This window comes from Lepisma saccharinum, chromosome 3 (assembly GCF_977018435.1).
Source record: "Lepisma saccharinum chromosome 3, izLepSacc3.1, whole genome shotgun sequence".
Taxonomy (NCBI): Eukaryota; Metazoa; Arthropoda; class Insecta; order Zygentoma; family Lepismatidae; genus Lepisma; species Lepisma saccharinum.
The window spans coordinates 80,688,573-80,712,596 of NC_139231.1; the positions used below are offsets into that span (position 1 = coordinate 80,688,573).

The 24,024-nt window shown below is 39.3% G+C and overlaps 2 protein-coding genes across 2 annotated transcripts in view; one reads left to right on the forward strand and one right to left on the reverse strand.

Annotated features, from left to right (window-relative positions):
• LOC145985184 (uncharacterized) overlaps positions 1–15,862 on the reverse strand; it is a 148,217-nt gene extending 132,355 nt beyond the window's left edge. Inside the window, exon 1 of the mRNA XM_083118895.1 lies at positions 15,843–15,862. The gene's annotated coding sequence lies outside the window, so the exon portion shown is untranslated. The remainder of the gene's footprint in view (positions 1–15,842) is intronic.
• Positions 1–24,024, forward strand: part of LOC145985185 (uncharacterized) — a 179,203-nt gene that overhangs the window by 31,187 nt on the left and 123,992 nt on the right. The gene's annotated exons all lie outside the window — the stretch shown is intronic.

The following is a 24,024-nucleotide window of genomic DNA, read 5'->3' on the forward strand; positions in this document are numbered from 1 at the left end:
TTGTTGGTTTGGTTTATTTTACTTCACCTTTCTGCCACATTTGGTTATCGCGAAAATGAGGATGAGTGATGATATAATGAAATTGATGAAGGGACCTCACAAAGAACAATTCAGGCCGGGATTCGAACCCGTGACGAGCGCGCATTCTTGTTCCTATGTGTTGTACTCTGCAGTGAATAATGAAATAATTTGGAATGAAAAATGTATCTCAGAACTAAAAAAGCCAAATGAATATTTTTGAAGAAACTACAAAAAAGTGTGTTTTGTTACCTGTTCATCCCCTCTAATATATTTAATTTTTGCCACCTTCCATCACTTTTTCTAGCTGTATAGATTTAATCGCGGTAAGTAGCTAATGAGCTTATGGAAGTCACGAGGGACAATCATAAACAGAGAACTCTGGACTCCTGATTTCACAGTGCCCTGCAGATGCACTGGGAGGAATTTATTTGTATTTTCCCTCCTTTCTTTAGCGTTGCTATTCCATCACTTTACCTAAATTCTGCCATGACGGTGAACGTTGATTAAATTAAACGGATGAAAAGTTGTTACAAAGGAACACTCATGCACAGGCCAGGGCTCGAACCCGGATCCTTCAGTAACGAGATCGTGAGATGAAGAAATTAGGGAAATCAAGCAATGCATTTTTTTTTTGGAAAAACGTTAATCATATGCAAATATGGTGTTTCAAAAATCCAATTGAAATTTTATGTACCACTGAGTAAATACGCAGTTTGCTTTACCGATACCCAAGTATCCGAATAATTACAGATTTCCACTCATCTTTGTTGTCGGCCGACCTCCGTGGGGGAGTGCAAGTGGCCCCGGATCGGTACCAGGTGGACGCACATAGTGGTTTGGATCCCACTTTAAACTGTGGGCCCAGTCCCGATTAGCTTTTATGTACATAAAGTGGACTTAAACACCAAATCAACCAGCCGTGGGGGAGTGGTTATCACTGCACGCTATGACACCAGGAGTTCCGGGTTCGAACCTCGGAATGTTTTTTTTTTTTTTTTTGGTGTTTGTATCTTTATTAATTGTATTGTACCGTCTTCGCGATTAACCAAATGTGACAGCGATGCTAAGTAGCATAAATCAAATCATTGATTGATTGTTTCATTTGGTTTGTTTTACTTCGGTTTTGCTACACTTGTGGCTAATCGTCAAGATGGTACGATAAAATTGATGAAGGGACAAACACAAATAACACCCATGTCCAGGTCGGGGTCCGAACCCGGGATCTCTGGATTAATAGTCAAATCAACATGTTTTGGATTTTCGAAAGTGGGTGAGATTAACATGTGCTTCTTTTCAGTAGTCCTTCCTCATTTTGCAATCCTTTCCTTTCTTTGATGTTCTATTTTTAGGAATACTGGGCCCTAAAGGGGGGAGGGAGATTATGACCCACACCAACCTCACTTGGGCACGCCACTGATTGCTACCACAACTGTCAACATCACCGCACGTCACTGCGATCTAGGAACATCAAAACGAGTTTATCTTCTGATCGGCCATTCGCGACCGTTTTGGTGTGTGATCGTGGTTCACGAAATTGACGTGGCAGTTGTTTTTTAATATAAAAAGAGCGGAAAGTGATATCGAGGGAGTGCAAACACTAGAGATGTTGGATGTACAATGCTGATAATTCGAGAACTATGTAAACTAAAAACTGCCAAAATAATAATAATAATTTGTGGTTCTGTGGTGCAAAGTCCTAATGTTTCTAAATACTGTACTTTCTATCCCAGAACCCAAAACATATATAAATGTCATATATTACGTGCAAGGTAAATTAGAACAGAGCAATATTTACGATATTTCTACATGGTGTTGGAAATATGATTGTATAAATTTAAGAAAATATAATGTTACTGGCTATTTACACGACACGACAATATAAATATATAAGAATTAAGAAATGAAAAATTCAAATACTTACCACAGTACAGTAATAATAGAAATAATAATAATAATATATATATTTATTGAGCGGGCGAGGTTCAGCGTACCCTGTTCTCTAAAATCGAATGCATTTCGTAAGGCATTAAAGTCCCGTAGAAGAAGGTTCCATGCTTTCTCCTTCTCCTTTTGTGTTGTGCCGTCAGTTCTTTTTTAATATTATTATTTTTTTACACTCCACTACATCCTTGTACATATTGACAAGGTTGATTAGTACATCTCTCAAATTCAGAGAAGTTTGCAGCCCGAATTATTTTCTTCTCCTACAGGTTGATACTTTAACACATCACATTACTCTATGAGGTTCTTGATTGTCATTTGTTTTAGCCAACCAATCAGGTATAGCCTTACAAATTGATCTCGGATCAGTTGAACGGAATCTCCTGAACGTCGTTTTTCGTTGGTGCAATGCAAATCTTTAAACCAAGTTCATTTAGAGTGGATTAAAATTGATTTCGTTCATCTGAACTTTCAAATAATCGGCGTTGGTGCACGCGGCCATTATTGGGTCAAATTTAAGAGCACGAACATGGTGATGGACAATTTGCACGGTAATACTCATGGATTCCACTGTACAACAGCAGTCCAACTAAGTGGACTGAAAACACGCCTTCTTAACCCCACTAAACTGAATAGTAAACACGCCACTGCTTGGTAGAACCACGAATCTAAAAAATCATGCCTCGTTAGTCTTTGCATGTTTCTTATTTTAGGTCGTACTTTGACCAATCGCGACAATGTGGATGAATGATGATTAGAGTGCAACCACGCTAAATCCCGGCGCGGGGAATGCCTTAATGGCAGTGACCCGCTGTTGCCGCGTTTACCTACGAAGGAACTTGCGCTCAAACGGCCAATTTGGGCTACCGCTGCCCCCTGTGTAGGCAACAATCGGCAACTTTAGAATCCATCCTTTCCGAAGCAGCCAATAGGAAAACATGATTTTGTCGAAATAACTGTTCTGCGCTGTGAATGGAGGCTGGATTTTAGGGTGGCCATAGTATAGTGTAAGTTGATGGAAGGGTCACTCACACGTCCAAGCCGAAAATGAAAATCAAAGTCTTCAGTGGCCTGATTTCAATCGACCACTCAACGCATCCGGCTACCGAGGCGACAGAGTAGCTAACAGTTACTTGATGTAGAAATAGAAATCCGAATCCACAATCGAATGTCTCAAAACAGGATTGTTCAATCCAATTGTTATAATTTCGACCAAAATAACTTATCATGAAACCATCTCGCCGCAAGATTGCAAATATAGCACAAATCACCAACTTAAAAAAGAAAAAAAAAAAGTTTCGAAAATCACAAAAGCAAGGTAATTTGCGGGTTGGAAGATGACGTCAGTGACAGGTGATTTGGCAGTCGCGGTTCTTTGTTGTGAGAGAGCGGAAATAAGAAATAAAGAACGGATGAGGGAGATTTGCAGGGAGGGGGGACTTTAGACTCCTACTGTAGCAAAGTAATATCCACCAACCGAACAAAGACGCTTCGTTGTATCAAGACAAGAGGAAAAAAGGTAGCGCTCTCCCTACATTAATGAAACTAGCCCGTAACAGTGCACCTCCTCATCACTTTCAATGTTACCAACTAATGTAATATATACAGGGTGATTGGTAATTAGATGTATTCCCTGAAAGGGGTTAGAGTAGAGACAATTTGCAATAAATTTGACCATATGAAACCCCGTCCGAAAATTAGTTGTTTTCGAGATAATCGAATTTCTATTGTTTATTTAAAAAAATGACAATTTTCCACATAAAAAGATGAATTGAGAAAAAACTACTCATTATATGGAACTTATTTCAGCGTTTTCTGATAGCTAACAAATAAGTGATTCGTTGGAAAAAAAAGTTTTTCTCAAATAACAATCACATGTAAGTAACGGGTGGGTCTAAACTTACAAGTGATGATAAAGAAATGCACTCTTACGTTTACTTGGCAACGTATTAATAACAAAAATGGTATGACACGAAGCGTACAAATTACTTTAATTACTTCCTTGTGTCATCTGCTATCCAACAAGGTACAAATGTTGCTAACATTTATATTTGTGTACAAGAAATAATACTTCATTCATCTTCATGTGAATGGAATCAATGAACAATACAATTAAATAACATTACACGTCTTGCTCAAAGTGGGCACCTCCGTTACGAATGCAGGCACGCAGGTTTTTACGGACATTTGGTCTCGTAACTCGTGATGTGATGGTGTCCTTGATGTGTTGACCAGCTGTTAAGATCCTTTCCCTGAGCTCTTCTTGCGAGTTTACCGGTGTCTTGTAAACTGTCTTTCATGTGGTTCCAAATGTAAAAGTCGCAAGGCGTCAAATCGATCGGGGGATCAAGCTGGGCAGCCACCATGCTGGTAAATCATGTCACGTCTTGTAGCTAGAGGCACATCCTCCAACAACATTGCCATCCCGTTCCTCAAAAAATGTTCATAAGAGATGCCATTTGAGATTTAGGGCAGGAAAAATGGGTCGATCAAATGATTGTTGATGACGCCCATCCATACTTCTGCCTAGGCGTGCGACAGTGGCTGGATGAAAATTACCCAAACAAATGGATTGGCCGAGGCGGTCCGATTCCCTGGCCGGCTCGATGCCCCGATATGCTGCCTTGCGACTTCTACATTTGGAGCCACATGAAAGACTTAGTTTACAAGACACCGGTAAACTCGCAAGAAGAACTCAGGGAAAGGATCTTAACAGCTGGTCAACACATCAAGGACACCATCACATCACGAGTTACGAGACCAAATGTCCGTAAAAACCTGCGTGCCTGCATTCGTAACGGAGGTGCCCACTTTGAGCAAGACGTGTAATGTTATTTAATTGTATTGTTCATTGATTCCATTCATATGAAGATGAATGAAGTATTATTTCTTGTACACAAATATGAATGATAGCAAAGAGAGAGAAAAAGAGAGGGGGGGGGGTATTCTTTATTTCTTTCACCCCCTCTGTAGCCTTATTTTTCTTTATCTCTCCCTCTCTATCTTTCTCTCTCGCTCTATCTTTCTTTTCTTCTCTCCTTCTTTCCTTCTTTCTTTCCCCGCCTTCTCCCTTTCTTTCCCCGCCTTCTCCCTTTCTTTCTCTTCTATCTCTCTGCCTCTCCTTTGTTACTAATACGTTGCCAAGTAAACTAAGAGTGCATTTTCTTTATCATCACCTGTAAGTTTTGACCCACCCGTTACTTACATGTGATTGTTATTTGGGAAAAAACTTTTTTTTTCAACGAATCACTTATTTGTTAGCTATCAGAAAGCGCTGAAATAAGTTCCATACAATGAGCAGTTTTTTCTCAATTCATCTTTTTATGTGGAAAATTGTCATTTTTTTTTAAAAAAAAATAGAAATTCGATTATCTCGAAAACTACTAATTTTCGGACGGGGTATCTATCATATGGTCAAATTTTCTTACAAATTGTCTCTACTTTAACCCCTTTCAGGGAATACATCTAATTACCAATCACCCTGTATATCTAGATCGTTGATTTATTTGATTGATTGATTGATTTTATTTTACTTCGCGTTTTGTTCCTCTTGGTTAATTTGCGAAGATGGGGATGAGTAATGAAATGATGAAATAGATGAATGAACATTCACAAACAACCAAGCCCGAGCGGGATTCGAACCCGGGACCCTTGGCGTCGCAGCGCGATGTGCTAACCACTTTTTTTTTTTTTTTTTTTTAAAAAAAAAAGGAATATCCCTAAGCGGTAGTATCCGCCGTTTTTAACATTTTCACAATTTTCAATTTCTCGGTTTTTCTCAATTTTCAGTTTTTATCATTTGGACAAACGCAAATACCCATTCCTTACCCTGGACTCGAACCCGGAACCCCTGGCGTCGTAGCGCGCTGTGCGAACCACTCAGCCACGGAGGCCGACACCACTCGGCCACAGGGTCCGGCTTGATTTATTTGCGTTCCAGTCTTAAAATATATGTCATTTCCTGTTAAGTGTGCCCAGGTGAATCCGAATAGACCATTTTTTTAAAAAAAAAATAAGGATATAATCTACATATTTTTTCAACTTTTTATTTTAAATGTTTTTAAACTTCTTAGAGATACGTGTTGTTTTATCTGTATAGATTAATCGTGACGATGAGGATGAATGGTGAACTTATGAAATGAATAATGGGACATCCACGTAAACAACTATAGCACATACACTTAATCTGATCACATATTAATTTTAAAAAAAATATTCATCAATAAGGTGTTATAGAATTTGAAAATCAGAGATATTCAATAAATAGGAGTCAGTCATATTTCTCTTGTGCTACGAACGAAGGCATGTCTGTGTCATGGTTGTTTCTAAACAGTTTGCTTCTCATTCTGTAACTGTTCATGAATTGTATGTTCTTGATAGAAATTACTAGATAAACATCCTCATGTCCTCTCGACATAATTCGTCGTGAATATTTTTCGAATCCACAGAAATATTATCAACAAATTACTTTCGTGCCATTCATTACACACATACAAGCATGTGCACACAAAAACATACATGCATATATTCATACACACAATTATATTGATTGTTTTCTTTTACTTCGCCTTTCTGGCACTCTTGGCTAATCGCGAAGATGATGATGAATGGTGATAAGATAAATTGATGAAAGGACACCCACAAACACATATGGACAAATCAAAACACAGCCTCACAGAAAATTGAAATGGCTGTGTGTTCCTGACGCCAGAGCCTCGTTAGTCTGCAAAATGCAGTCCAGGATGTGCTACGTGGAAGAGAGGTTGACATTTTGGTGTATTCGGAAAAGATCACCCTTAACACTCCTCACGCACACATGTATATGTATTGATTTGATTTTGATTGATTGAGTTAAGTCGTTTTATGTCACTTTTCTTACACCTTTGGCTAATTGCGACGATGAAGATGATTAAATGGATGAGGGGGACACTGACAAAGGATACCCATGTCCGGGATTCGAACTCATTACATTGATGTTTGTGTGTGTGTGTGTGTGTGTGTGTGCGTGTGTGTAGAGAGAGATATAGAGAAGGGGAGTTCATGTCAATCTCGTCCTCCACCTCCAAAGTGTGTAACGTTGGCTCCACTAGCTAGAACAATCGAATCTGAGAGTTATAAACCTATTTGTAAGGAAGAGGCAGCAAGAGAATCAGATAAGAACCGCGATAGGCCTTCAAGATCTGACCATGTGTCACCAACGAAAAAGCCACTTGACGGGCTTTGTGCTCAAAGGGTCGTTGCACCTACAGATTTCAGCTGAGCTTTGGTTTGAAATCGATTTAACACTGAATTGAACATTCACGTAAGATGTGTTCAGAGTAAAGGCTATTGGCGTTGTCGTCTATAATAAGATTTAACATTAGTAAGACTTATTCGGAGATTGAATACGTAACTCTTCCACGAAATAAGGAGCAAGAAGTTTTGCAAATGCACCTAAATCAAAGGAAGTGTTTATTGGTGTTTGCAACACTGTTCGCAAAATCCAGTTCTTTCTGCCTGAAGTGCTTTGAAAACCGCAATACCGGATCCATTTTGACTCCAAGTCGAAAGACCATTTAGTGGCAAAACATAAGCTAAAGAAGGAAAAAAGAGGAAAATAACTTCAGAATTCAGCGAAGAGGTGGGCTTTCTTTATGCATATGGGTTTCCCTGACCGGAAGATGACGTAATACAGAATACCGTGAGGGGGGAGGCCTTAGGAATGGCTCTTTTTAAGAAGGAAATTCGCTGAAAATGAATTTAAAATGTTGGTATTTCCAGATTTAATAAAACTGCTCTGCTTTCATTTTAAATGTGTGTATAAAAGCTTCAGCACAAATTTAAGTTTTGATATTGTTTAAATTAACTCGTTCGCCAATGTTTAAGAACAATAAACACGCGCTGTTGTTTGTTTGTGGCACACGCAACCCCTCTACACTGAGTCGCGCCTCAAGGTCACGGCTAAAGTCCATCTCGTTGAGGGGTATGATGGTTCTGCTTCGATAGTTGTAGACTTCGTCCATGTAAATATTTTAATGATATCTGTCTGTTTCTAAGAATGTACCACATATTAAAAATTAAATAGTTCTACATGTTTGAAGATTATTGAACGGATAACGAGTTTCGAAAGTGCGACAGAGGAGATGCATACACACACCCAATAAACCCAAGAAATATTGATATTTCTTACATGTGGACATGATTTGATTTTGGTCTATTATACTCCATTGCTTCTAATAATTCAAAGATAACGTTGTTTAAATAAATGTGATTTTAGTGATTTGAAAACTATTTTCCTAATGTTTGAAACAACGCATCGCAATTCGTCCTTTTCCAAGGAAAAAGTGGGATCGATAAAAATTATATCACTAAAAGAACATTATTTTTTATCACTTCAACTATGGCTACCTATGAGGACAAAATGAAGTTGGTAAATATGACCAGTAGGGAATGAACCCAAATAGAGAAGAGAGAGGCGGCATAAGTATTATCCCTAGGTTCACAGTACCACGCCGCCACGGAGATCAAAGGATGTCATTGTTGCACACTGGGCATAAAAAGTGGTCGGAGCATGGGCGTAACTTGGGACCTAAATTTGAGAGGGCAGAATCAAACTGGGCCTAATTTTGAGGGGATAGAATCAAACCTGCGGCTTAACTTTGGGGGAAGAGACTCGAAAAGTTTTCCATCCCATAAAAACAGCGTCCAGTATTATTTGCTAAATAACTGTGACGTTTGCGAAATCACACATATTACTCTTTATTACTTTCCTCCTCAGGTCCCCTAACTTATAAATTTTAATGAACCTGAAAATTTTGGGGGGCAAGTGCCCCTCCCTTGCCCCACCAAGTTACGCCTATGGGTCGGAGCTTATCAAAAAAATTAAATTGTCACGTCCTTTCCCTACAATTGGTTCCTCCATATGAATTCACATACAAACATGGTATGCAACCAGTTGCAATGAAGTATTTTTGGTTGTCTAACCATAAGGATGAACAAAATACTTTTTTCTGTCAACCGTAGCCAAATTATTTTCGGAGGTTTAAATTGTTTTCTAATACTGAAATTTCGATGTAAACATTGTTAAGTGGCAGAAAAGGCTACAACACCTTAACTTCGCCATGATAAACACAACGTAATAAATAAATAAATAAAATCTTGCTAGCCAGCTTACTAACCAAGAGGGTTAGCGATATGTGTTAGCTTGGGGTGACGTCAGCATGCCACTTGTTGACTAGATGCTTCGGGAGGTATGACTCGGTTCCCAGCTGCAAATGCAAAACCGTCAGAGATGTCACGAAAGTCCATATTCCAACTATTTTGAGAAACCTTGACTGTGGACATAAAGGAGCGACATTGAATAATACCGCACACCTGTACAGACCGACTCACCTCCGTCGGGCGTTCACACAATGCACCCCAAGGACACGCTTACATAATCAGCACCACCATCAGTTTTGCATATTGTGGAACGGATTTGCTCCAACCATGATCGTCCTAACGAACCTTTCAGTAAACCGGCACCAGAAGAGATACGGCCGCTCTGAAGGTCAATCGCCCACGTGTCCTTCCTATACGTAGCCTACGTGACCAGTGTGTGTTAGTGTTAGCGACCTGCATACTCCACTAGGGTCAGTGATACTAACCCATGAATAATAGCTCTGATTGTGAGTTTAATGATTCAATACGCTGCATTCCTAGTTGTAAAATTTTAAAATCCACCACGAAAACTTTTTTCACATATTTTCTGCATCCGTTCAATGTTTTTGTAATTAAACAAACCAACAACAAAAAAACTTTCACTCAACATACCCTTATATTACTTCCTGCCACATATTCAATTACCCTGACAACTTGTAATTGAAATGAAACAACATCAATATTAAAATGTACATGAGTTGAGCATACATTGATTACAGATCACACGAACACATAAGGATCACTGCACCACATGCCGTGAAGGCACATGAGAGGTTGGGGGGAAGGATAGGCAGGATCTCACAATCTGGGACATCTGTAGAGGTGATGTGATATGCATCAACCTCCGGCCTCTTTTACCCATCCAAGGTAATCATTTATTAGTGGCTGAGTGAGACCCGGAGCTACCCCATGCAAGGACATTGGTGGAAAAAATCCCACCTTAAATCACTCACGCCGGAAATCGAACCCAGATCTCTCGTGTGGCAGAGGCTCTGCCAGCTGGACCACAGAGGCTGTATAATACATATAATTGCATATATTTTTCAATTAAAGAATAGTTGCAATGTTCCGGGAAAACGCCACTTTCCGCGCTGAGGCTAAATTTAGAAGAACGTCTCTTGGAATTCTATTATTGGATCCATTGGTTACTTCGAGAATTAAAAAGCACCTCGGAAACAATGTATTGGGCAAAAGAGTATATTGAACAAATATCTTGTTAAATATTTCAGAGTATAATGATACATAGTGCTAACAATAGAGTAAAATTATGCATAGGTTGGGGACTGACTATCACTAATATACCGGGTAAACTTTGCTGTTACTATCCTCATCCAAAGAAGTTACTATCTTAACATGTGGATAAGGAAGACATAGTCATATATCTGTAATCGCTGTTAGAGATAAATAGTTATCTTGTAGCGTACTGAAGCAATTATTGTTTAACAATTTGCTGATGAAGGATCCTGAATTAAAACATTGCCCGTGCTTGTTTCACACTTTTGTAAACTAACACACACAGCAGACGGAAACCTTGTAAAGTATTTTGAATATATCAAGGAAGGTATGGTTACAGGAGGCGATAATCCACTAGCAAGACATAGAATAAGAGTAAATCATTAAAGGGCAAACATAATTGCATACAATCATATTCATCACCATGGCTATAAAATGTAAAGAGAGTGGAAGAAGATCGGATAGCGTGTGGAAATTTGGTACCGAAGCGATACGTAACGCGTGCCACGTGTCAGACCAATCAACTGCAGGCTAGTGCAGTGTGCCATGCCGCCATAGAGTAAAACGTTGGTATTGATCCCAAGTTACACGTGTAAATTGTTGCTTGCCACTTCAGTTTGAAAGGGTGTTAAGAGAAAAGCTGCACTGAAAAGTAAAGGACATATGAAATGGCTAAAATGAACGGATAATAAGGATTTGAGAAAGATGTAAAAGATTGATTGAAGGTTTGATTGATTCATTTGATTTAGTTTACTTCTCTCTGCTTCCAAATTTGAATAATCACGAAGATGAGGATGATGAGTGGTGATATGATGAAATTGATGAATGGACACTCACAAAGAACTCCATGCCCAAAGGACTCCTGGCGTCGTAGCCATAGACTGAATGATTATTAGAAGCTGGTTTTATAGGAGGATCACCAATGGAAAGAGAAAAGAAAAGTCGTGAGACATTGAAAGAGGAAGGACGGGAGAAAATGAAAGAGAAAAGAGAAGGAAGAGAATGAAAGGAGAGAAAGAGAGAGAGGGGTTAAGAAAAGCAAAGAAAAAGGAAACGAGAGTAGAGAAAGGAAGAGACACAGAGGAAATGGAGGAGAGAGTGAGAGATAGAAAGGGAGATAGAGATAAAGGAAGAGAGAAAGATGAAAAGAGAGAGAATTCCAGTTTCACTCTGCAGTCACCAGGTCCGAACGAGGTACCTTTAGGAAACAAAGGTTTGTAACACTGATACAGAGTGCTGTTTGGCATTGCAGTTCCGTTTTTGGTCTCGGAGCAGCAGGACGACGCGTTCGGGCGCTGATCCGCGAATCAACAAACGACCCTGGACAGGGCCCACGCAGCCGCACGCTCCTCCGTGACTCACGCTTGGACTTTGAAAGTCTCCAATCTCTGCTTCCATCTGGGATCTCGCGAGCTGTGAGTCATCCTCAGCTGGGAACGGAACGATACGTGCAGGAAACTGCCGGTTGCAGATTCCAAAACGCTGCACTTTCAGATTTTGTGGCGATCGTTCTTTTCCCCTTTCATAGCATAGTCAGCCGGTCGTGACGTAACTCTTAAATGATGAGGCGTTAAATCCCAAGAAAAACAACTGTCGGAGATTTTGTTTCCGGAGGTTCAGGGTTCGAGTCCCTACTACATTGATTGATTGATTTGGTTTATTTTACTTCGCTTTCCTGACACTTTTGGCTAATCGCGTAGATGAGGATGATTAATGACATGATGAAACTGATGAAGAGACACTCATACAGAACACCACGCTCAGGTCGGGATTTGAAGCCAGGACCCCTGTGATAACCACTCCGCCACGGAGATCGGCAACTCCTTACAATAGATGTGATGTTTAGGGATGCGCAGATCCAAATTTTCACGGATATCAGATCCAGGATTCATGGCTATATGGGTATATAGGGACTGGCCTACAGTTTGAACTGAAATCTGAATCGCTATGCAATATATCTCCCTCCACCGATGTTCGAACAATGGACGGGGCTTGATTACAACGTTACAACAACGTATGTGGCAAGCCAGTGCAGTTTTATAAAGAGCTGCAAAACCCTAAGCGCCATATTCTAAAACAAACGACTTTAAATTCCCTTTGGAATGTGGATTTCTGGGAAGGGGGGGGGGAACTCGCAAACGAATGCCCAGTCTTAGGGCTGGAATCGAAACCGGAACCAACGATGGCGAGAACTCAACGCGGCTACTAGTTCCCATTCAATTTGCTTGTTGGTCCTCCCAGATGGTGTAGTATTAATACTATCACATTGTAATCGAGTGGTCCTGGGTTCGAATACTATATCTTTCGGGCTCGCGATACCTCTGTGAAGAGTAGTATCTAAGCATAACAAACGTTGACAAAACTTTTTGATTTGCGTGTATACGCAAGGAGGGAGACCATTTTACAACAATTTTCGCAGAACATCTTCAAAGGGAAATTCATATGAAGGTCGAACGTAATGATGCTGTGCAATTATTGACGAGGACGCTCGGTAATCAATATTTCTGGTCGTCTGGACTCGTCTTGTGTGCCTTTAATGCTTCCTTTCCGAAAAGAATCAAAGGACGGAAGTTGACATTCCTTGACCCATTTGGATCACGGCACGCACCCCGTCAAGGTCTAAAGGTGAGGTGAAAACCTAGGCCTACTTCTTTCTTTTGAATGATTCGGCTGCCCAAAAACGGAAGACAATGACCGGGTGGTTCCAAACGAAAGCGTCGTTCTGTATTCAAGGCGTTTACTATCATTATGAAAAGCTTTTACACGCTGCTTTCTGTGTAACTTCCGCAGTTTTTACACGCCCATCTGGCAACTCAGCAAGGCAACACCAGTCACCAGGACAGATTACTCCACAAAAGTTGTTATTACTATGTTCTTTGGTATGTTTGGCCCCAAGGGCGTGACAAAAGTGAGGGCTAATGAGGCTGTACCCGCATCCCAATCATTAAAAAGTTATGTATGGCAATTTGCACGAATATACGCACGTACGCTGTTAAAACTTACAGTAAAATTGACCTGCCTGTCAATTTGAGTATGGATTTAGATTTGAATATTTTATCATGTATAAAAATAACAAATGATTATAAATTGCAGTTAAGTGAATTATAAACGTGGACGTCCGCAGGACTATTTCCAGGGAGGCGCAACCAAGAAGTATTTTTCCAGGTGGATGGGGGGCGGGGGACGGGGACATTTTCCCCTATATTGGCATTGTCCCCTCATAAAACATTGCTTCAGTTTGAAGTTATCATGTTTCTGCAACGCCCTTGCAATAATTAACATATATTTTATATTATTGTCACTGAAATGAAATTATATATGTGAAACATGAACTTTTTGGTCGACTTTAATTAATTTTCCAGGATGGAAGGTGGTTGCTGCTCTTATCCCCTTCCGCACGTCTATGATTATAAATATATTTTTTGAAAGGAAATCATTAGAATCACATCAATTAGTTTAACTGAAGAGTGGGAATACATAGTGAGCTAAGTGGAAATAAATGGGAAATCGAAATTTTCAGTTCTGGCTTAAAAAACCTATTTTCCTGAGTTTCTTATGAGGCAATTTGAGTTTCAGTCAGGAATATCCTCATTTGTTCAGTTTAAAATACGATACACATACTTTATTAAAATCTCAATTTTGAAACATCCCATGTACAGATGCCTCTTGTCCCGTTACATACGTATTTCCACACTTCAACTATGTACTGGCTGTTAATACTTAAATATAATAATATATATATTTGGATGGCAGCGGAAAGTGACGTTTGTTAACTAACTAACTAAATCTCTAGCCTCATTAAACCCAAATGTTTATGGCTGCAGCAACACAAGCCTTTCATCCGTCCCTATCCTGGGCAAAGATCAATCCAATCTTTTCCATCCTTACCGATTTCCTTTAGATCCATCTCAACATTATCCATCGATCTTCGTCTTGGCCTTTCTACAGGCCTCTTACGGTCTTACCATCAGGTCTCCCAACAAGAATCCTGTAAACTCTTCTTTCCACTCCCATTCGTGCCACATGGCCTACCCATCTAAGTCTTCTTGATTTCATTATTCTAATAATATCAGGACAAAGTGACGTTTGTTACTGGTTATTATACTGACTTGTAAGATTGAGTGAGTCCTATGTTGACATTTGTTGATGTAATTTTGTAATTGCAAATGATATTACAAAAACAGCTGTAAGAATGAGTCTGAGTATTCTGTTTGTTAGCAACCTGCGAATATGGTTTATTACCTTATGTTTATAAGATGGTCTCACTCAGGAAGATGAATGCAAGTTAGTGATGTACCAATGTACCAATGTATTGTTCACACTTATCTTGTTTCCGGAAGACACTGGAACAAGTCGTGAGATTATCATTCCACACCACTCCCTGTAGTATTGCCAGGTCGAGAAAATAATCCCATGCTTGGTTGGTAGCATTGTTAACGTACTTATCGCATTACCGGCGCTATAACAATGGGCAAAGGCGACGCGTCGTTTCATAGAGTCATTACGTCGATTGTTTCACCTTCGAGAAAGGCGTGTTCCATCAAGTTCTTTTTCTTGTAGATATGACTCATGTGGTTTCTTCATGCGTTTAGAAGCGGAAGTCACGACATGTTGGACGTTACATCATCTTCTTCGGAGACAAATGAATGATGGGAGGACACAGAGGGCGTTGGTGGCTGATTGATGTCGGAAGGAGGCTCGCTCGAAGCTTACCTCACCCTTGTCGTTTCATATGGAATCGCATATGAACTTTCGGCTTCCTCTAGCCAGTGGCGGGTCTTTCTCTGTTCCCTAGTTACCTCACTGAAGGTTTATTCTTGATTTCGAACCTAGTCTCCGGAGGTGACCGCTAATTTTAGGTATTAATGGAAGGTGATCGCCTTTTTTTTTCATGTAAAGTCCAGGGAATGGAATGGTCACCCTAACGCGCTACGAGGGAAGAGATCCCAGGTTCGAATCCTGAGTAAGACCAACCCTTTTTCCAGGCCTACATCTGTATCAGCCTACCGAGAAAGTATTTCTTTCAAAACAACTGAGCTTCAAGTTCCCCCCCCCCCTCAAAAAAGAAGGTAAATCCTTACTGTTCAGAGACACACTAGATGGGTTTGAATATTTTGAGTTTCGTTTTAAGTCTACTTTATGTACAGATTGGCAAATCGGGACTGAACCTACAGTTTAATGTGGGTTCCGATCCGAACCACACCGGTTATGGGATTCGGGGCCACTTGATTACGAGGCGACGACGTTACATCAAGATTTATTGCATTTAGAAATGTGTTTCATTGAGGAACTGAATCTCCTTTCCTTGTTGCCCATATGTCACTTTTCAGTCAGTAACTTGCTCTATTGAGATAGATCCATTTTGTATACGTGCAGAAACTGATAAATGTCGAATATATAGTTTAATTTATTTCCTTAACCGTTCACCAACTAATTCTGGTCACACCATTAATAAGTATTACACTTACCTTTGTGCATGACTGTATAGCTGCGATTGTGAGTAGATTGCATGCGCGCTAGACGACCACCAGTCCTCGGGCTAAAGCAACTGTAAAAAGAAAAAGAAAACATCCAAATTAGCAAATCCTAAAGCAACTGTAAAAAGAAAAAGAAAACATCCAAATTAGCAAATCCTAAAATAAAAATTGTAAACATGCACAGAAATGTTGACATATACAGTAAAAACATAATTTACTCTGCTTCAAATTTTTTTGAAAGAAGAATATACATATATACTGTGTCCAAAGCGGACGAGCCAAATAGATTTTGTAAAATGAAATCCAATTTGTTTACAATGTGCAATCCAGTGCTGGATGTCAGAAGTGCAAGGGGCGTCATCAACGGAAATTCTACGTGAAGCAGTTTTTTCCACCGGAATCATTTAAACCATATTAAACAGTTCACAGTTCAAGCACCCCTCCTCCCCCCCCAAACATTACCTCCCACCGTTTCGGGGGTCGATTGCTTCTCACCATCTCGCCTCACTCAGCTCAGACGGTTGTAGATTCGAGTCCCGATCTTGGCATTGGTGTTTACTTGTGTCCCTTCATCAAATTAATCCCATTGAGATGAAATTTTAAATGTGCTTTCCTATGCAATTTCTACAGACATAGCAAGTAGATATCTACCTGGCTATTTATAAATAAGTCATATATTTTGTTTACAGTTATTCCAAAGTCAATCCATTAGTGGCAAATACGAGTCCCTGTAAAGCGGTTGCATACGTTTAGGATAAAAATCCGTTCTTGCTAGTGTTTGTAGCGTCGATACAAGATCACAGAGAAAAATGTTATTAAAGAAACTCGTTTGTCTTAATAATCTCTACACGCTGTGAAAGTTCGTACAGGGGCACACTGTATAGTATGTTGTTTATGCTATATACATTTGAGACTACAAGACGAGAATATGACGGACGTTTATAAATCAAGACAAGATGGAAACTACCAAGTCTTGTCTCGATATACCCTATTCAGTGCATGATATGTAGTTTTTCTAAAATATGCAAAGATGCATTTTTGAAAAATGTACAGCCAACGGCAAAGGTAATAGTAGGCAAATTGTCTATCGCTTCTTCTTCTAAGGCGCTACAGCTCTTTATGGGCTTTGACCTGCTCCAATTACATTCTTCCATTCTTCTCTATTCAACACACTTTTCTTTCTAGTTCTGGATCTTAGTGCAACTTATGTCATTTCTAACGTCGTCTATCCATCTGGTCTTGGGTCTTCTTTGTGATCTTGTAGCAATAGGTTTCAAGTTGTAAATTTGCTTTACAATTCTTTCTCCGGGCATTCTTTCAGTGTGACCCAACCATCTCAGTTTTTGAGCTTTGATGTATCCTCTTTTATTCTTATATTTTATTAATATATCCAGCTCTTCGTTTTTTTAGCCATATGCGAATAAAATCCATTTTTTAAATTCCACTTCGTGTGTTGTTTAAGAGAATGGAATTTGGTTGGTTCGAAGCAAATTTGGCCTTTACTGTATTTTCTAACGTTTTTATTTCAAATAATTATCATTACGGCGTGGAAAACAAACTGAATAAATATGGTGGTGGGCAATTCGTCCACTGTTTCTTTTGCCGTGTGTTCATCTAGGGTTACCAGACGTCCGTGTTTTCCCGGACATGTCCTACGTTTTAGCCTTATGTCCGGCGTCCGGGTAGGAATTTGAAAAATATCATAAATGTTCTATATTTTGAAAGTCACATAATATTAATTAGAAAAATACGTACGTGTTTCGTCGAACAAAGGGAAATCATGCAAGTTACAAGTCCATTGCCAAAAATGAAAATAAAAGTTTGTCCTCCTAGAGGACAAACAGCAAAACGGAAGCAACTAATGAACAAAGTTTTGGGTCCACATTCTGATGTCACTGTTCAGTGCCTGAGCGGAATTTCTTGCCTTGGGGTTTATACTGATGGAACAAGGCGTTTCCCATTCTTATTCATTATTTTGATTGTAAAGCAGGGGGTATAGAGAACAGAGTTATTCAGAGTGTCTACCAGTCATGATAGTGAGTCAAGAAGTAGGTCAAGAAGTCAATAAAATCAGGAAATTATATATGTGGCCAACATTTTTTACTATCACAATTACTGATTGGTTGATTTAGTTTATTTTACTTCACTTTTCGGCCTCTTTGGCAAATAGCGAAGATGAGCATGAATGGTGGTAAAATAAGATGGATGAAGAAACAATCACATACACATAGGGACGACAACACAAACCCCACATAAGATTATATTGGCTGTGAATCCAGACGCCAGAGCCTCGCTAGTTTGCCAAATGCAGTCAGGATGCATTAATAGATGAAGCAAGTCTAATTCTCTTGTAAAATATAGCTTCAGTTTTCATCTTAACTGCCCATTTGGTAGTGGTTTTTCATTAAATATCATAGATATGTATTTTCTTATTTGCTAATTTCCAAGTTTACCTAAGTAGTGATCGAATAAATAAAGGTTAACAAAAACGAAAAAAGGCCAAGAAAAGTCCTCAAGAAGCCAAGAATTTTGGATTTGATATTTTGGTACAAATCCTGTAATTATACTAATAAAAATATTTGTTAGCCATTAAAGTTCATAATGCAAACGTTGACAGACTACTTTCACTACCATCAGCACAATGGACTCACGAGAGATTTTTTTTTTTAAAGTGTGTAAAGAGTTTGGTGCTGGTCCCTATAATTTCGAAGATTGACTGTTCAGTCTCTCATCAATATATTTTGACTAAACCTGCAATTTTGAGAAAATTTTCTCTTCTGATGAGAAGTACCAGCTAAAATATGTAGTAGAAGTGCATTGTTTAGTATATTACAGTACATTTAAGAATTCGTTAAGAATTCATTTTTTTAAAACTGAAAAAGTGTAACTTTAAAATTTCTTATTAACGTGTTCTGTAGAATATGTATTATTTATTGGAAATGTTTTGTGTCCTACATTTTGACATAAACTCCTACATTTTGGGACAACATGTCCTACATTTCCCTTATTTGGTTTGATTTGCTGTTTTAAGTCCACTTTATGCACAGTAAGGCTAATCGGGACTGGACCTACAGTTTAAAGTGGGATCCGAACCACTTGTGCCTCCACCGGGTATCGAACCCGGGACCCCTTTACATTTCCCTTATAGCGATCTGGTAACCCTAAGTTCATCATCTTTATCTGAATTATTATGAACATTAACTATTTCAGCTCTCGACAGCATGGAGGCGCCATGTAACAACATCGCACTACATGGCGTGTGCGTCAAAAGAACAGAACACAGTGAAGAAAACAACAGAGCACAAAGCATTTTTACGACCTTGAAAGAATCCATTCATTCTGTGAGCATCCGTCTGTATCGTGCAACAAGGGACGAATCTCCATCTTTTATCTCGGAAGCGCTTCGGGAACTTCTCCGAGTTTCTTCACCCGTGAGAAATCTGTTAACGTTATTTTCTCTTTCTTTTTAATACTGTTACAAGTTTAACAATTGCCATTATCTTTATGGGAAGCTGAGGCAAAATCTCTCGTAGGAAGCATGGGAATATGTGTCAGTGGAAGCAGTGACTGCTAGGTATAGATTTGTATTACAATTACAAAGCGTCGTTCATTTGTCTACAGATATAAATGTCTGTCTTTGCCCGGTGCATTGTGGAAAAGTTCTTTGCCATTGAAAGTTATGATTATAGTTGGTTAATTATCATGGAAACGAAGTTAATTATGGACTGATAGGAACTTAGTGGAAATCTTTACTTGTAACTCTCGCACTTAGCATTTCATCTTCAGACAAGGGCGTGCGACAGATTGAGGTTTGCGGGTTGAAACCCCTCTCGAAATTATTTGAAATAATTGTATTGATAATAAACCATGGCCATTTCGGTATGAAATGTTACCAAACACAATATTAATTTTACTTTTTATAAATTTTATAATTTATTATTGTAGTATTTTTAAATTAAGATACAATTTACTGACCAACTTATTAGTTTGGCGACTAAGGTTTCAAATTTTGCTAATCCACACAGTGCCTAAGGGTCAAGGTCCAGTTTCGAACACTGGTAATCAATCAGTTGTTTCAATGAATTATCTATTGATTGAAACAGTTAGCCAGCACAAAAAAAATCGCCTGCGAGGAGGAACAATTTCCCCTAGGTCTTTCTCGCTGGGGCAGCTGCTGATCACTGTTGCCAGCTTCCCTCTTTTGGAGCCAGATCTGGCTCTTTCGTGCACTCGTTTGACTGTGAACTGTGACACCCGCCCTCTGCCCCACCATGATGCCACCACTGGCTCCGGCCCATAAAGGCCAACTTTTGCCATGAGTGTACATTTTGCACGTGACGTGATATTCGTATAGCTATAGGCTGCGTCACCCACCTCTTCTTTCCTCCCCATGTATTTTTATATGTAGCGCTGTGGCTAAGATGAAGATGACAATTTTGTTATCCGGGAATCCTTTATTTTCGATTTTATATTAACATCATTGGATTATTGAGATGGGTGATGCCGCCAAATCTAGGCGGTGAAAACTAATAATAAATTGCCATCACTTTAAAGCTAACGGTAATAGCAGCATCCCCACCCCTCTGACAACTAAAATTACCCTAGTAGGCACTTTATGCAGCCTATTTATTTAGCTCTATTATGCACATCAGGTTTGACAACACTGCTAGGATGGCCGTAGGAGGCAAGGAGAAATGCACTAGGCTTATGGGACCATGTTTTTATTCGTTCTCTCGGGAATATCAAACATCCGATGACGTAGAAAAGTACATGAACGGAAAAAGGACACGTTGAACTATGTCATAGTAGTAGGAAAAGTCGCAACTCCCATTTGATGAGCCGTAACTCGAAGTTGAAGTTGATTTCCCATAAGGAATACATGGGATTCGGTAAATACTTATTAATGATATTTTTTAAACATTGTGTCTAGCTTACTAATCAACTTGAAAAATAGTTTCCACTTGCAACATGGAGAGAAATTCATACTCTCTTGCATACTAAACCCTTTTTTAAATCGCAGTGCCCAATCCGACGATATTGAAATAAATGCACAACTGGTGCGTAATTGTCCCTCTTCGCCTTAAGGCTGAAAGAAACAGTTCAGAAAAAAAAAATCAAGTTTGTTTTTCCCCATCTAATCTGCCAAAACGTTTTCGAAAACCTAAATGTAATTGTACGTACAATATTTACATTTAGGGTGTACAAAAACCAAATAGTTCATAGAGCCAAAGCAAATGATCTAATAAAGTCAGAAAAGAAACAACAGATATGACAGTGTCGTGTTAATAAATATTAACATCAAGTGTTTTTAATTGTAATTTGTTTATTGGTTAGATAATTAATGCCGATACTCCTAATACATTCCTTTCAGAAATACAATACTTGTACAACATTTAATTACATTGTAAATCTTTATATTTCCAACTACAACGTGGTTTTTCCTACTACAGTTAAAGAGAAGTGCTGCCAGCTACCGGTGCCTTTTTGAATGATCTCAATTTTCTCCACCGAAAGAAACTTGCACGCAAGGTGAGTAACGGCCTTTATGTGGGAGTTCAAATACACAGCAGGATCGATGTGTTTCTCTGCAACATGAATTGGGAGGAGGGGGACACAGGGGAAGGGAAGGGGGAGAATGACACAGCTCCCTGAAGGTCGCCAGAGAACCTTGCTGTGATCACGTCAGCCGAGTGGATCGTTCTGTACACACTATTTGACAGTGCCATTTGTTGCTTTATTCAACCATGACTCACTTCATGACTCCTGCATTATTTGATAAATAATTCTTAGCGACACAAAAAAGGCAATTGCGTGGCATGTTTCAGACGAACAATGTACAGGGTGGCCACAATTAAATTTCCCTCCCAGAGCTCTCTGGAGCCCGTTCGAAGCAATGGATTTGCTCTGAAACTTGATTTTGAGGCTATGGAGACCATGAAGAAGATAATGCTTATGAAATAAAGTAGTTCAAATTTCCACCACCAGGTGTAAATGTGGCGCTGAAGTAACATCAAACGGTAATTTGACTTTATGTCGGTACAGAATTGTTCAATATGCCCCCTGTCAATGGGAAAAACCCCTTGGAAACGAAAGACAGAGTGATGAATGGTCGCAATAAGCATTTCCCGGGATGTGGTTCACTGTCATCAGATTTCAGCGCCACATTTCAACCTCATGGTGAAAATTAGAACTATTCTTTCGTCAGCATTCGCTTCCCCATGGTATCCATAGCCTCTATACCAAATTTCAGCACATTCCGTTTCTGCGAAAAGGTTCCAGAGGGCTCTGAGTAAGGCAACTTTAATTGTGACCAGCCGGTATCTTGAATCAACAAAGTCAAGTAGTGTTGGTCGCCAACGAATATTAAGCCCCTATCACACGGAACTGGAATTCTAGTAGGAATGCCCTAGTTGGCGCTGAGATGACTTTCTAGGTAGAAATCATGACCGCCGGCTGACTGCTTGACTGGTTTGGAGAAATAGGACATGATCTAATTGCTACTTGACTGGATTCTGTGGAACAGCCAATCAGAGTAAAGTTTGGCCATGTGAAGATAATCTGTGAGTTTGCAAAGGAGCGTTTTTTGTCTGTGGTTTCAGAGTGCTGGCTGTTTATCTTATAGTTTCTCCGTTTCTCGATAAAAAAGTAAAGAGATGACGTGCAGTGCATTCGTGTTCAGTTCATTAATAATTAGGTATTTATGCAAAGCGATTAGATGTGTACGTGACAAATATGATTAGCTGAAAATGAAAATCCTTATTATTACAAGTGTATTAATAAATGTTTGATTTTTTTTTTGTGAATGAATCCTGCGAATCTCATGTATGAATAATGCAAACCCGAGTTAAAAAGCTTGTTCGGTACGCATTGATTACCATTTTTTTTCCCGAAGTGATACGTTGTTTACATCTCACGCGGCCGTCATTATGGGAACAAAAGACTATCGACAAGTACAGTGTAAGAATTATCGTGTGAAGCAAAATCTAGCAAATGGGTAGCCAGTCCAGCGTCAACTAGAGCAATCCTACTGGAAATCCAGTTCCGTGCGATTCAGGCTTTACATTGAATACATTTATTTCCAAATCGATTCTTTTAAAAAAAGTGATGTGAACATGAAGGTGTCCCAACAACCAACAATGGTTCATTTAATGGAAATATCTAAAACTGGAAATGGGTGTACTGCTAGAAATCACCGTAAAATTTATGATATTTTACAGTTATACTTTAAGTCTGTGAGCTAATTTACACCAATGGGACGCAACCGATGTTTTGTGTCGTCTCCTATCTGTGCTGTGGCTAGAGTGAGTAGTAGCTAAACATGGCGTCTTTTGCGTGTGCGTGTGTGCGTGTGTGTATCGGCCTGTACAGCATTCAGACATAGAAAAAATACCTCAAACTTACATGTTAATATTTTATCTTCCGTAAAGAAAGAAAATACTTATAAATTTCAGTTGGGTGTACCATAAATACTATACTTTTAGTAGCCAACTATGTAAGAACCGCCAACACTTGAAAAACGGTCGTGGTCAATTTTTACTGTAGTTGGATGGCGGAAATTAACGGTCTTGGACCGTCATTTCTCCAGCCAAATTTTTACAATGTGGTTTTACAATCAGAATAGACAGATATCGAGTTTGGACGTCGAGCCCTTTGTAAGATGTTTCTAATGAGGACCTCCATATGCTGAAACTTTGTGCAGTGACATACTATATATGTGATTTCCTCTATCGTTCGAGACTAGGCCGAGACGAGAACGTGACAGGTATTTACAACTCCAAACGAGACAGACCGCTTCACACACGAGACGAGACAAGACGCTGCCAAGTCTCGTCTCGTCTCAGTACCATATAGGTTGGAATTCTGCCCGAGAATGATTTTTTATGAAAGAAAGATGCCGACCGTTATATTTTATAGAATGTCAGCGAATCCGAATCAAAAAATACTCCATTCTCATTATTCTGATTAACAATTACTTTAATGTAGTCGAATTTCAGGATTTCAAAGTTGCCGTCCAGGTTCAGTTCTTTCCCGTAATGAGCAGAATGACCCACAGAACCTGTTAACTCGTTACAAGTTTCTTCAATTTCATTTTTGTTGTTGTCCTTGATTTTCCTCTTTCCTTCAGTAAGTTCCTTAGTTTTTATAGGTGAAGTGACATGCCTATGTTTCAACA